Source organism: Sminthopsis crassicaudata, chromosome 2 (assembly GCF_048593235.1).
Source record: "Sminthopsis crassicaudata isolate SCR6 chromosome 2, ASM4859323v1, whole genome shotgun sequence".
NCBI lineage: Eukaryota > Metazoa > Chordata > Mammalia > Dasyuromorphia > Dasyuridae > Sminthopsis > Sminthopsis crassicaudata.
This window is the reverse complement of record NC_133618.1, coordinates 359,412,420-359,427,104: the sequence shown is the minus strand read 5'-3', so window position 1 is coordinate 359,427,104 and position 14,685 is coordinate 359,412,420. Positions and strand designations below refer to the sequence as shown.

Genomic DNA, 14,685 nt, shown 5'->3' with positions numbered 1-14,685 from the left:
CTTTGAGACAGCTCCACAGCAAGAATCCCGTTCTACACAGATCAGACAACACTAACAACTCATCTTAACCTAACTAACCTATATGGATGGAGTACAAGAGTTTAAGAAAGTGCTTTTCCATTGTAAAACAGACTGATGACCTTCAGGACCAACTTGTCCAGTTCTTTAATGGGGAAACTGAGGCACTGAGGGTGTACACAGGAAGTTACTAGGACAGTTAAATTAAAAAAAAAAAAAATTAGCTACATTCCCTTTCTACTTGCTGACCTTGAGCAAATGGAAATCAAGTTACTTTTTCAGGCACACCAAAGACCCTCATCTTTGACAATCTTTTTGCTTTTTCATCCCAAGGTTATCCCCGCTTTTCCCTCCTTTCTTTTGATATAGAACAAACACGTTTGTGTAGTTTTTGTGAATGAAGAAGTCGAACGTTGCCTTTAATATATTTTTCCTTATTGCAAAATTTGCTTTTTTTTTTTTTTTTTTTTTTTTTAAAGCATCAGTCATGGCCTTTGTTGTGTGGACAACTTGCCCAGTTAGAGGATCTGTGCTGTTATTATCAGTTTGTTTATCATTGGATTTATATCTCCTATAAGCAAATGTGTTCACAACATTCCATCAGAGAACCTTCCTAATTGTCACATAAATGTCATCTTATGTAAATTGAACAATTTATCCTCAGGAGGGAGGTTTGAGAACATAAACAACTTTCAGTCTAAGAGACTGCCCTTCCCATCGCAGTTCACAAATCTTTCCTCGCGTCCTCCAAAGGAAGGGAGTTCTTTTCCAATTACTGGATCATCTTGAGGTGTAGCCAAAAGGGGAAGTAAAGAAAGTTGTGTTTTGGTGTCCGAACAGGCTCGGAGCCTTCATGTTGGGGGCGGGGAGGCATTCCCATCTCCGCACAGTGGGCGTGAGCTGGGATGGAAGGGGTGGGAGTGGGATGCGGGAGCAGGTTGTGGGGCCCAGCGGCCCCCACTAATAACTGTTCTTCCTAGAGGGAAGGGAGACTCGCAGGCCCGCAAGGGTGGGTGTGGCTAGGCAGATACTGGAAGCGCCACGGCTTTCATCCGCAAACAGACTGGCAGGCGAACAGCCCTTGGAGCTCTTCTAGAAAACAGCCAGCGACTGAAGTGCATTGTTTGTGCACTACAAGGTCAAGTCTGGAAGCAGAGAAGGTGGCTCTGGAGAGGAGGGAAACAGGAGTCGGGGGAGGGAAAAAGGAGAGGGGGGCGGGAGACGGGACAGGGACGTCCACTTTCCATTTAAAGAGCACACACTTATAAGTTGCTTTTTTTTTTTTTAACCCTTTAGGAGACTCGGGTTGGGGGTTGGGGAGAAGTGGAATGGAGTGAGCAAAGGGGCGGGGTCATACAAGGGCAACCGAAGCTGGGGCTAGGGCGAGATAAATCCCTCCCCACCCCCACCCCACCTCCCGCCCTCCGGATGTGAAGCTGGGGAACCGCAGCCAAGGGGGCTCCCCTACCCGATCCGGGCGCCCTCTCATCTTTTCTTCAGGTGGCCCCCCCAACTTCTCTCACCCCTCCCACAAGTAGCTGATGTGGGGGGCTTGGGAAGAAGCGCCCCTCTGCGCTCTCTGGTGGCCGCCGCCTCTTCTTGTTGATTTCAGCGGCCTTTTTTAAAGCGCGGGGCTGCGGGTCCGGGGGCTTCCCGCGCCCGCCCACCGGGCGGGAGGGGGGAATCCAGCCCAGCCCTAGTGCCCGGCGTGTGTCCCCTCCAGTCTGAGCTGTGCAAAGAAACGTATTTTTGACGCAGGAAGAAATGGCAAATTTTAAGTACGTCATTAATATGGCGCCAAAAGATTTTTTTAAGTATAAGCTTTTTTTTTTTTTTAAAGGTTGCGGGAAGGGAGGAGGGGGAGGGGCACCGCCCGGGCCGGGAGTTCTGTGCGCGCGCGCGTGTCTGAAATAAAGTGCGTTGCTGGTGTGTATGTATGTGTATGTGTGTATGTGTGTGCATGTGTGTTAGTGAAGATCATTGCGAAACTGACCTAATACAACTTGCCCAGAGTGCGATCTGTCCGCTTTTCCGGCGGCAACGACGAAGGAGGGAGGAGAAAGACCAGGGGAGACCCCTCAGCCCCACCGGGGGCCCGGGAGAGAGGGAGGGAACGGCAACATACACGCGCAACACAATACAGCACATATACACACTCCCAGAGATGGGGCTGTGCTACCTGGACTCGCAACAACCCTGGAGGGCGAGGTGGGGGGGTAGGAGGGCGGGGGGGAGGAGAAAAATTAAGAAAGAAGATCTGAGTGAATAAGGGGGGGGAAAGTGCTACTCCCCTTTCCTCCCCCAACACTTTTTTTTTTTTTCTAAAGAGATCACAAGGAAGTCTTGGTTTAAAAAGAAACAGAAACATACATAGGGGTGGTGAATTGCGCAGAGCGAAGCTATCGCAGTTGGAAGCAATTTTTTTTTTGGGGGGGGGGGGATTCGCATCTATGGAGTTACTTTGAATCCACTCCTAAGACTGGAGGAGGCGTTTGAGGAACCGGCGGGGTACGGTCCTCAGTTGTGTTTGGGGGTCTTGCCGGCTGGTTTTATTTTTATTTTTTTTTATTTTTGCAATAAGTAGCTGATGATCTGCCTGTTGTCTCCGTGCCCCCTCCCCCAAGGTCTTTTAATTTCGGGAGCATCCCTTTCTCCCTCCCCCTCTGCCCTTCCTGTCCTCCTAACCTGAGGGGATATCAACTCCTGAGGACGCCTCCCCGCAAGGTAAAACCGAACTGGAGCTGCTGTTGCTGCTGCTGCTGGCCCGCTGCTGCTGGTGAGCAGGGCTGGTGGGGATGGGGATGAATGGATGCGCGTCACAGCCATTCCAGGCTTTATTGTGGATTTATTTTATTTTTGCAGCGGATCTACTGTACACTTCTCATTCCTCTCCTGCGTCTCTCCCTCTTCCCTGCTTCTCTGTCCTTGGGTTCTCATCTTTTCTTTTTCTCTTTTCTATCTTAACCTCTTTTTCTGTCCTCTATCTCATCTTTCTCTAGTTTCATTCTCTTCACTCTCTTTACTCTCCTCTTCCCTAGTCAGTCTCTCTCTCTCTCTCAGAAGGAAGCTGGTGCGAGCGGGGGGGGGGGGGGGCGGTGGGGATGCACAGCATAGCGAGGGAGAGATTGCGCATGTTGGTCAGTCCTGTTTTAAAGAGTACTGTACCGGGAGGCAGAGAGGGGAGGCATGTAAACAACAACTTTTAGAAGGGTGAGCGTTTAAAACCTTTCTTATTAATGACTGCGGCAAATCCACCCTGGGGGCCGATCCAGGGGGCAGAGATGGGCTGGGGGGGGGGGTGTGCTGGGCTAGGGGCCGGGGGCGGTGCAGGCGGAGGCCAGGGGTTAGGGGGTGGTAAGGGTGATATGGGCTTGGTAGATTACAACTTGGCCAGCAGGAGCAGGGTTCGAGCTGGAGCCGAGGCTGGCTTTGGGCGGCAGAGCCGGGAGTCAGGGAGAGGAAGGTGTGCTGATGAGGCGGGAGGGCAAAAAAGCAAGCTAGAAGGCTAGAGAGCTGGCGGGAGAGGTGGGGAAGGACAGGGAGGCGGGCTGCCTGTGCGGGAGTAGATGGGGGTGGGGGTTCGAAGACCGCCGGACCTGACCCGAGTCTCATTTTGCTGGTACGCAGCACGTCCTGGGCACTTGGGTGTTCGGGCTTTGGCTGGTGCACATGACCCTCGGCTCACGTGCTGGGGGCTCTCGCGCCGCCCAGATACCTTTCTCCTTCGCTTTTTGCAGGCTTCCCCCCATACCCCCTCATATTTCTCATCTTCATCCCCTTTTCCACCCCAAGCTTGGGCCGGACCACTTTCCCGAGTGCTCTCTGCACCCTGCGTCCTGGAAGCAGGAACTGGGGTGGGGGTGGGGGGTGCAGATTGAAGGAGAGGAAAAGGATCCTCGGTATTCGGGGTGGGCGGCACTGCCCAGGTGAGCGGACGACCGGCTGGTTAGCCGCTGGCGAGTGCTGACGCCCCTGGGGAGGGGCTGCGGCCCGGGTGTGGGGGCGGCGGTGTCCTGGGGTGACGCGCGCTGTCCCCCGCCCCCTGCCCCCGGCAGCCGCGTGAGGGCCGGGCGGGCGCGAGGAGGAGATTCGCTGGGAGTGCAGTGGAAATGTACCCGCGGCGGCGGCGGCGGCGGCGGCGGGCGTGCGCAGCAGAGCGGACTGACTGTAGGGGGCGTGGCTGTTTACCTTCCTGCTAACTCACCGTTCGCATCCCGCTTCTCCGGGGGCGTCTCCCCCTACCTCATTTCCTTACCCACTGCGTTCTCTCCGAGTTCCTGCCTCCTAAGAAGGATGGAGTGGCCGAGGCATGGCCTGGGGTGCAGAGACTTCTCCTCTTCCCTTCCTCCCACCCCCCCCCCAAAAAAGGCAAAGAGATTACAGGGAATTAGGATGCTGGGGAAATCCCACTTGATTTAAAACCAATCCCACACCCACCTCTCTGCGGCAATGTCATTGAGAAGCTTCCCCCATCTTCATTCTTCTCTAGTCTAGTATTTCTGCAGTTGCGTCTTTTAGATTTCATTTCTTCCATTCTTTTCCTTCCTTTCTTCCTCCCTTCCTCCCTCTCTCCCTGCCTCCCTCCGACGGGCAGAGGTTTTGTCGCTTTTCAGAGTCTACTGCCTTACCTGGTAGCCCCAGTTCGGTCTCAGCCCTCCCTACTCCCCAGATGCATTAATGTCCTCTCAGCTACCCCCGGTCATTCCACCGAAGCCACAGGATTGGTGCTTGTGGCAAGCGGGGCCATTGCTATGGCTTCACCAACAAGGAGCCAATATTGTGTCTTATGTTGTGTCTCCTCACCTCCCCTCCCCTCCCCTCCCCCCCACCCCACGAGCAGTCTGCTCACCGAGGACAGGAAGAAACAGTCCTGTGAAACCTGCCTTCCAGGGTTCACTGCTTCCCGCTGGTTCTAGAGACAACCCCTTTCTTCCCCCGGTCACCCGGGGGTCTCTCTAGGATAGTCAGTAAACACACTCTTTTCCTCCGATTACCCCTTGGTGAGACCCGACCTCTCTCCCCTCCCCCCTTCTGTCTATCACTAGGCAGCCAACTCTTTTTGAAGGTGTTGTTATGTATTCCCTCTCACCTCCTCCCTCCCTCCCCTCCCCACCCCCACTCCCTGGCATAGCATTCGGCCCTCTCTCTGACCAGGTTCCTGTTGACTTCCTGAGGCTTGCTCTCTTCGTTTTGACCAAGGACCGACCCACCTTCCCTCCACAGCCTTCTGTACCTTGTCCCCTCTTCTTCCCTACTGAACTCCCTTCTTGCACAGAACCGCCTCCTGACTCCAGTGGGCTGAATCACGCCAGCTTGCTCTCCCATTCCCTTCCTCTAGGGGCGAGCTGGAGGCGTCCTAGATGGATCTTGTGCACTTTTTAAAAGATTGGCAGAGGGCCCCGTGCCCTGGTGCATGTGTTTTTGTAACGCTTGCTGGTCCAAGAGGGACTAAAGTGCTAGTCTTAGACTGTAAAGGAGGAGGGGAGGGGAATAACCTCCCGCCTTTCCTGTCTCCTCATTCTACGTTATTCTCTAGCAAAAACAAAATGAAAGTCCTTCTGCCTGAGTTGGGAGACTGGGTCTTGAACTCCTTTGAACTTTTATCTAGGCTCTTAGTTGAGGAGAAACTTTATTCTTTATAGGAAATTTACTTTCTGGAAGCTACGAACGTTTAAGAAATTTAGGGGAAGAAAGATATTTGTCAGAAACCCAGATTAAGGGATCCTCTGCATCCCTGTTTCCTGGGGGGCACTCACAAGATGACTGGCCCTGAGCATTCATCCATACGGGGACTTAACCCTGTGGCCCCAGATCCTCTCTGCTGGCAAGTAAGCCAACTCCCCTGAAAACGAGGGACAATTCCCCAGAAGTTGATTGGGGTTCTGCCTGAGGCTGCAGTAAACTTGCTAGAAGTTTAACTTTGTTAAATAGTGATTGCTGTTCACTGCTGGGATTCCTTCCCTTTCTCTGACGCTGCTTTCAGGTGAATGTTTGAAAACCGGAGTCTGACTAGTAGTCCTGGGTAAATAGCCACAGGCAAGGCAATGAGATTAACCCCCTGGCTGGTAATATTCCCAGTAGGACAGTTGGCTGAGGTTCTCAGGTGCAACAACTGCCAATTTGGCCTGTTTGGTTTGTTCCTAAGATACTTAGGGTAAGAAGTTTCCTCCACTTTGGCCTTAGTTAGCATTCAGGTTTGGGTTTGTGGGGAAAACTAGATAGCTCAGAATAAAAAATAAAGGGAAATCAATGAATATAAAACTTCTGGGAGAGGATAGAAATGTGCCAATGCTACTATTTAGATTAAAGGCAGCAAAAAGAGACTTTGAGGTCAGTATGTAAGTAAACTGACCCAGAGTGGAGGACCATCTAGTCTTATTCATACCAATCAGTGAACATTTATTAATCCCTGCAGTATTTTAGGCACTGTACTAAGCACTGAGGATTCAAAAAGAAAAAAATAATTCTTTTTTTTTTAACATACCTGGTCATCCATTCTTTGCCTAAAGACCACCAGTGAGGGGCAAGCCCTCTTCTTGAGGTAGCCTATTTTTACCTCATTATACCATTGTATCCATTTATTTGTTAGGAAAATCTAGATTTTCCAATTGAGAGCAGAACAAAAGTAATCCTGAATGCTCTCTCTCTTCATTTTTCAGATGAAGAAAATGGGGACCAGAGAAAGGAAAGGATGTGTTCAAAGACACACATACAGCTAGTGATAGAACGAGGATGACCTTACCCACCAACTCCACTTATTGAGAAAGTTTGTATTTAAAAGAAAAACATTTTTTGTTTTACTTGGGTATTTCAATTGCTCCAATTATTACTGCTGTTTTGAGTTTTAACTGCAAATGTCTCCAAAAGGGAAGCACTTGTTTTGGTCTCTGAAAAATGCAATAATAAATGTTTGTTTTGAGGGTGTTTGGCTGTGGTTTCTGTTGGCACTTAGAGAGGCAAAGTAGGTGATGTTTGGGCCTAGCACAGACCAAATGTTCCCAGAATATTTTTCTCATCCCAAGAGCCTTTTTTTCTTTTCTGATTTTCCTGAGTAAATGGGCAGTAAGTAGCACAGTCACAAATTGTACCCAATAACAGAAGCACAAATTGAACCTGAGAAAAAGCAAGGTGTCATTTGGTAACTGGCACGGGTGTCAAGTAATAACAGACCCAGACACATTCATAAGCCCTCCCTACTTGCCATTAATCATGCTAACATCTAGACTTAAGGTATTGACTTCTCTCTCCCTGTGTGTTTCTGTTTTGATATTTAGTGGTTACCAATGTTTAGGACTCCACTTTACCTTAGGAGCTTTTAAAATGCTACTCATACCCTTTTGGGAATCCGACTGGGACCCAGAGCATATAAACTGATTCCACAAGGTAAAGGTCTTGAACTGGGCCTAGAATCCATTTTCCTCACAATTCCAAGGCTACTAATTCCATTGTCTGGGTCTTTCCAAACCAACTGATTTCCCTACAGCCACAGAAATAGCCGCACACCTGTCATCACTCTTTCAAAGCCTCCTTGGCAGTATTCAGCATCTATTGTGCATGCATTGACTACATGCTACTTTGAACCTCCATTCTACTTTATTCAATTATCTCTGTTTACTGGGGGGACCAGATCTTACTACTATTGTGCCAAACCAGTCCAGGGAAAAGCAATGATTATTTCTTTCCTATTAGTGGTGAGTTATCAGTTTCTATCTATAAACATTTTATAGTTTTGGTATATACTATTACTTCTCTATCACTAGAAAATAGTGTCTAGGACATGTCCAAAGAATCATAGAGTTGGTCAACAAACATTTAATTAAGTGACTACTATGTGTCAGGCACTATTCACTGGGAATTCCAAGAGAGGCAACAAGTAGTCCATGCCCTTGATGAGCTTACAATTTACAAATGATTATGTATAAATTAGATATTTAGAGGATAAATTGAAGAAAAATTCACAGAAAGAAGGTGTCAGCATTAAAGGGAATTGAGAAGAATTGTGAGCTAGCTAGTATTTCTATAGTGCTTTAAAATTTTCAAAGTACTTTACAAATATTCATTCCTGGGAAGTAGATTCTGCAATTATCCTCATTTTATAGATGGAGAAGCTGATGTAAGAAAAAATTATATTGCCAGAGTCACACAGGTTGTGTCTGAGAATAGATTTGAACTCAGATTTTTCTGTCTCCAGATCAAGCTCTCTATCAAGTACCATGCTACCTGGCTGCCTCTGTGTGTGTGTGCATACATACATATATCACACACATAGAGAAAGAGACCCATAGACAGAATGTGAGTTCTTAGAGATGTCAGGGACTTTTTTGTTTTTATGTACTTCTAGTATTTTAACACAGTACCTGGCATGTGGTAAGTGCTTACTTGTTGTTTGACTTATTGCCTCTGGAGGCATCCCGTCCGGGAAATCTTGAAGCTAGCTATCTCCTTGTTAGATCATTGTAGAAGATTCCTATTGATCACATACAGTTGGACTATCTTTTAGCTATTTCCTTCCAACTTTAAGATTCTGTGATTCTGTGAAGTTCGACACTAGAAAGTGTGTAAAGTCCAGGACCATATATTACACTCTAAAAGAAAACAAATGTCAAAGTTTCAGCTATGAATGACAAAATTATGGATATTCCCATTAAAGGAGAGTTACCATCTTCAAGGAATTAAAATACAGTTAAACATCTTTCACAATAAAATCATGCTGAAAGGAGTTGAATCTGTCATTGATGAATATCTGATTCCTAAAGAATCTTAACTTGATATATTAGGTGGAGAGAGCCTAAGAGTCCAGAAAGACCTTTGTTTAAGCCCTGTCTGCAACACACCCTGGTTCTTCGACCTTGGGCTTAACTTCTCAGGTTCTCAGGAAGATATCTTAAGATTCAGAGGTGGAGTCATATATAGAAGGCACTTACTGTATTAGAGATTCTAGTGCACCACTAATGAAATGTTAGATCCAGTCCAAAAGCATGCTAACTCATGATAAATAAGTCTCCTCACCCCTTCACCAGTGTCAAACATGCTTACACATTGCTTGCCTTGGGATCCTCCATAGTTAGAAGAACTGAGATTTTTCCCTTGCAAGAAAAGCTGACAGGTGGCTGTTTCCAGATTCAGGAAAGCGCTAATCCTGTCGTTCTCTGTCTCAGACCATATCTGGAGCATTGTGTCTGGATCTGGGTGCCAAACTTTAGGAAGAAAATTGACAAGCTAGAGTGCTTCCAGAGATGAGTGAAAAAGATAGTGAAAATACTGAAGACCTGTGCCACATGGGGATCACTTGAAGGAAGTGGGGGTTGTATGGAAAAGGGAGTGGAGAACTTAATCATTGTCTTCAGGTATTTGAAGGGCAGGTTGTGTCAAAGAGGGTTTGCATTTGTTCTGTAATGTGGTTGGTCCTGTGGACCAGAATCAGAAATAGTAAATGGAATTGAAGAAAGGCTGGTTTTGAAATGTATAAGGAAACATTTCCTAATAGAGTCAGTCAGAAGTGAAATGAACCGCTTGTGAATGGAATGAGTGCCTCCCCACTGGAGGACTTCACAGGAGTTGGAGGGAAAATTCTGTCCAGTATGGGATTGGCCCAGATGACTTCTGAAGACTCCTCAAACTGAGTTTATAAGACTGCCAAGTAGTCCACGTTTACTTCCTAAACTCCAGTGACACTAAGGAGCAGAGATTGTTCAAAGAGCTCTTAGATGAGGAAGACTTTACTTAAATGGGACTTTGGGCATTGATACATAAAATTTGCTTGTTGGCTTCAGAGTATTGTGTCAGAAAGCCAAATAACTTCATTTTGACCTTGATCCAAGAGGGATGGAAACACCTGAGTTGGGTTCAACTCTGGTCTGTAGTACTTCAGGAGATTTGGGGGCTCTAAGTGACTTTAAATAGGATTAAATGACCTGTGGCTTGAAAGTCACCAGTTAACTTGAGAATGCACTTTTTCCTATCTGTGTGTTTTTCCTCTCCTAGTAGCAGATAGAAAAGAAGCTTTCTTGCCTGTTTTGAAATTGAGTCTGAGATGGGGGGTGGGGAAAGGGAGAGGGGAGTAGGATAGATCCAGAATCTTCAGCAAAGCCTAAAAATATAGAGACAAGATCAAGAGATGTTCAGAGACACTGTTTTATAACTGTTTGTTTACTAAACCAGTTTTCTAAGCTGCAATTATTGTCTCCAGGAAGACATTAGAGTTAATGAGGCATATGAAAGATTGGGGTCTCTGACCCCTATCTTAAAGTGGTTTAAGAATGTACAGATCTTATTTTCTGTATAATTCCATCTTTCTTATCATATAAGATGTCCTAGAGCAGGTCTGTCCAGGCAAAATATCATTAAATTGTATTAGCATCATGGTATAGTCAGGGAGAAGACTTTGTTTTCTTTTTTAAAAGATTGTGTTTGGAATTGAAGATTATCTTCTCAAGTGGCTTTATTTTAAAAAGAAAGTCAGACATTGCTCCAAATTTCATGGAAGGCATCCAACCCGCACCCTGACCCATAGGGAGGAAAAAGAGGGAAGCCTGAATTTGGGGTCATTTTAATGTGTTTAGGAAGGGGGGGAGCACCAACCACAATCTAGTGTTAACATCTAAGGTCTGAAAGGCTTATGTTAGTACAGTCTACTGGAGGGTGTTCATGATTATATTTGTGGGTAGGTGTTTGAGTTTATTTGGGGAACAGCCTTTAAAGGGCTGGGAGTTGAGCATCTGATGGCAACTGTAAATATTTTAGAAAAGCCGAAGTTCACAAAAGGGGCTCCAGCTAAGATGGGCAGCCTGTGGTGGCCATGACTATTCTGCCATGAAAACATCTGCCTCCAAATTGTAGCCCTGTTACTTAGCTGATATTGATAATTAGCCAAGAACTTGACCAAATAAAAGCAAATAGAAAATATTTGGAAGCCTGCTACAGAAATGTGGCAAGATCTAGGAAAACAAGAGGAGATTCAGACTTGCTCATCATATCCCTGCTGTGGCCCCTTCTCTTGAACCAGGCAGGGAGCCCATAGTGAGCCACGGAGGATAGAGGGCTACCTTGAGGTCTTTCTTAAGGGGATGCAGAGAACAGCACAACTCAGCACTTTTCAGTATGCCACTAAGCTCAAATGGAAATATGGGTTCTGTAGTGTTTCTGATGGTGTCAGGCAGGAAAAATCTACACTATCAAAACTGAGACATAGGATCATAATTTTAGAGCTAGAAGAGATGTCAGAGGTCATTTAGTCCAGTCTCTACATTTTATAGATGAATAAACTGAGATTCAAGAAGATTCAGAATTACCTATATTCTGAAAATTAGTGAGTGCTAGAGCTAGTGTATCCATGCCCTCAGACTTGAGATCCATAAGTACATCTGTTACACCAGGAATTAAGTTCAACTTTATAAAAATGAAGAAAGGGAAGTCCTAAGAAGGAAGGACAAGGCAACATGATAAGCGAGTTCATGGCAGAAAGACCAAATCACAGCTTTCTAGATACTCAGGGCAGGTAGCCCAGAACTTTCTTTGCATTCTGTATTATAGAAAAAGGAATACTCTAGACAGCAGGAGCTACAAGGCAACTTAATGTGCTTATATATTTTTCACTTTGAAGGATTCTTAAAAGTCCAATAAGCAGAAATATTTATTTCTATCTCTACATAATTATGTGTGAGTGTGCATTTGATTCTAATGAAATCTATCAACAATCACTTATTAAATGCTATCTCATGTCAGGCACTCTTATGTCCTGGTGATAAAAAGACAAAGATGAAATAGTCCTTATAGTTAAATATAGATGGATAGTGGTAGGAATAGGACCTGTGATTTTCCTTAATAGCAAGATCTTTCAAGTGAAGAAATACCATCTACCTACTTAAATCAGCCCCTTCTCAGTAACTTACAGTTTTAGAGCTGCCTGGAGCACTGAGAGGTTAATTGACTTCCCTAGGGAGTATACTTCCCTGTGTCCAAGATAGCCAGAGTTCCAAGCATACTTTGCTTTGTATCACACAACATGCTACTTCTCATTGAGGCTTAGCCACAAACATGTAGACAGACTTTGTTTGCCCTATTAATGTTTGCCACAAAACAGGATTCTAGTTACTTCACATTATTAGAAGAATATTGACAAACTTGACCTACCAGGACAGCCTCAGCTGTTCAGCAGAGGCTGTCTATCAATAAGAGACCTCTAACCAAAGCAGACAAAAAGCATTTGGAGGAACTGGGAATTTCAGTTTGGAGGAGATAGAGAAAATCGAGCTGTTTGCCCACATCTCAAAGATTATGTGGAAAAAGGAAGAGACTCTGGCTTCAGAAGGGAGAACTATGACTAATGGATAGATGTCATAGGGACGCAAAATATAGACTGGATAGGAGAATGAACTTTTTAAAGTTAGAGTTTTCTAAATAGGCTGGTCATCACCTAGTTTTTCCGAGACTGAAAGATTCTTTTGGATTATAGATTATGGGAGATTGAATTAAAAGACTTTTGGTGTTCCTTTGGTGATTCTGTGAATTATTTGGGACTTTTCCCAAGAGGTTATAGTTTTTGAAAGCTCAAAAACCCTTCCTTTAAGATTTTCTCAAGCACTCTTAGATATCAACTCTCTCTTCCAACAGAAAAGACTTAGTAGAAGAAAGAAGTTTGTCCAAGGACATTGGTAGCATCAAGGAATTTAGATTTGAACTATATACTCTAAGTCTTTGTCCTTTTCCACTATATTATGAACAGTTCTCAAGCTTTATCCTTTTAGAGTAAAGCTTTAGTTCCTGTAAAAATGTGGAGAGAGAGAGAGAGGTCATCACAAATTTTCTAATATTTCTTTGTGACAGAGTTTATTAGGAGCTAATCCTTCAGTTCACATTTATGAATTACCTGCTTCAGGCTGGACACTTTTCCATTACTGTATATACAGACATCACATTTCTCCTTCTCCTCCTTTTGCTTGAGGTCATTGCCCTCAATTAGCTTACATTCTATTGGTGGGTAGATTTGGATGGGGGGGGGGGGAAGGAACTGGAACAAGTCTGGCCCCTGAGTGAGAGAATGGGAACAACATGAGGAGGGAAAGAGGGAAATGATCCTGTGTCATCTCAAGAGATGGACTATTTCTGTGACTTTATAGAATGAGCCCTTATGTTGTGAAAAAGTTTGATTTGTTGGAGAGGTATTTGGAAAACTGTGTTCAAAGGGAAAACACTGGCAAAAAAAGCCATCTTTCCAGCAAAGCCTAGTAATTATTTTAATTAAGTCACCACAAAATATGCTTTGTTTAATCACCTTCATTTGGATAGCACAAATGTTCCTCAAGTACTTCAAAAATATCCAGTGGTTTCCCTGCTGGAAGGCAGAAGCCAGAATAAGTACTGTGTGAATTGGGATAGGAGTATGCAGATGATTTAATAACTAGCTTGGAGTACCTGAAAGAGCATTTTTGAGAAGATAGTAGCCAAGTACTACTTTCTTTGAGGACAGAGCAAAAAAAAAGCCTTAGGGAACTGGATTTAGGTACAAACTGAATTTAGGTTAAATCTCTGGGCAAAAAGTCTTGAGACTGAGTAAAATTTTAGGAACTTAGAATCACAGAATCTTAGAGTTGACAGGGACTTGAAAGACCGTCCCATACCTGAACAGGAATCCCCTAAAACATCATTCCTGAGGTCATGCAGCCTTGAAGACCCCAGCAAAGGACAGCTCACTGAGTCAGCCCATTCCATTTAGAACCTGCCCTGATTGTTACCCTGGACAGAGCAGAGCAACTTTATTTTTTCTTCTAAATAACAGCCCTTCATATATTTTGAGGCTAGCTTATCACATTTGCTCCATGACTTTTCTTCAGAGATAATAAAACAAGAGAGCAATAGCATGAAAATATAAAGAGGAGAGAATTCAAAAGAGTTGATTAACCATGTCAGTTTCTACAGAGAGATCAGGAAGGATTGAGCTTGTGAAGAGGGCATTGGATTTAGCAATTAAAGGAAGGTTGTTAATTTTTGGAAAGGGAAGTTTCAGTTGAAAGATGATTCTAGAAACCATATCACTGAGGATTTAGAACTGAGTGAGCAGAGAAGAATTGAGACTCCCAGGCTTTCTCTAGAACTTTAGCTATGAAGTGGAGAGAGATGGGGTGATAGCTAATAAGAATGTCAGGATCAAATCAGAATTCTTTCATTTGGTTTCAGTGGAGGAGGGAAGGAGGGGGAAAGAGGATGGGTGTAAGAAGGTATTGTAGAGGTAGAAACTGAAAAAACTTGGCACTTGATTGGATATGGGTAGTAGAAGAAAAGTCAAAAATGTCTCATGGTGTAACTTAGGTAGTGTTTCAACCAAATAGGGAAATTTGTCAGGGAGAGGTTAAGGGAAGCAGGAGGAGAGGAAATCTATTTTGGACAAGCAGAGTTTAAGATATCTGTTAGATAGGAGATCATTATACACTTCAACAACAATACTGTATGAGGATGCATTCTGATGGAAGTGGATATCTTCAACATAGAGAAGATCTAATTCAGTTCCAATTGATCAATGATGGACAGAATCAGCTACACCCAGAAAGGAAAAACTGGGAAATGAGTGTAAACTGTTTGCATTTTTTGTTTTTCTCCCCAGGTTATTTTTACCTTCTAAATCCAATTCTTCCTTTGCAACAACAACAACAACAACAAAATTCGGTTCTG

At 44.7% G+C, this 14,685-nt stretch overlaps 1 protein-coding gene and 1 long non-coding RNA gene across 7 annotated transcripts in view; one reads left to right on the top strand and one right to left on the bottom strand.

The window, feature by feature from the left end:
* Positions 1-463: 463 nt before the first annotated feature.
* LOC141556570 (uncharacterized) lies at positions 464-5,343 on the bottom strand. The gene is made up of 2 exons (XR_012486574.1): positions 4,456-5,343; positions 464-1,163 (listed from the first exon to the last, which is right to left on the bottom strand). It is a non-coding gene; the product is annotated as an uncharacterized LOC141556570 (long non-coding RNA).
* Positions 1,015-14,685, top strand: part of JADE2 (jade family PHD finger 2) — a 203,803-nt gene continuing 190,132 nt past the window's right edge. For 2 of the 6 annotated variants that reach the window (XM_074290905.1, XM_074290903.1), the window contains exons 1-2: positions 3,161-3,228; positions 6,678-6,784. The gene's annotated coding sequence lies outside the window, so the exon portion shown is untranslated. Of the gene's footprint in view, positions 1,179-2,291; positions 2,795-3,112; positions 3,229-6,677; positions 6,785-14,685 lie in introns of those variants that run through there. The other 4 variants (XM_074290907.1, XM_074290908.1, XM_074290902.1 and 1 more) reach the window with 4 other exon arrangements.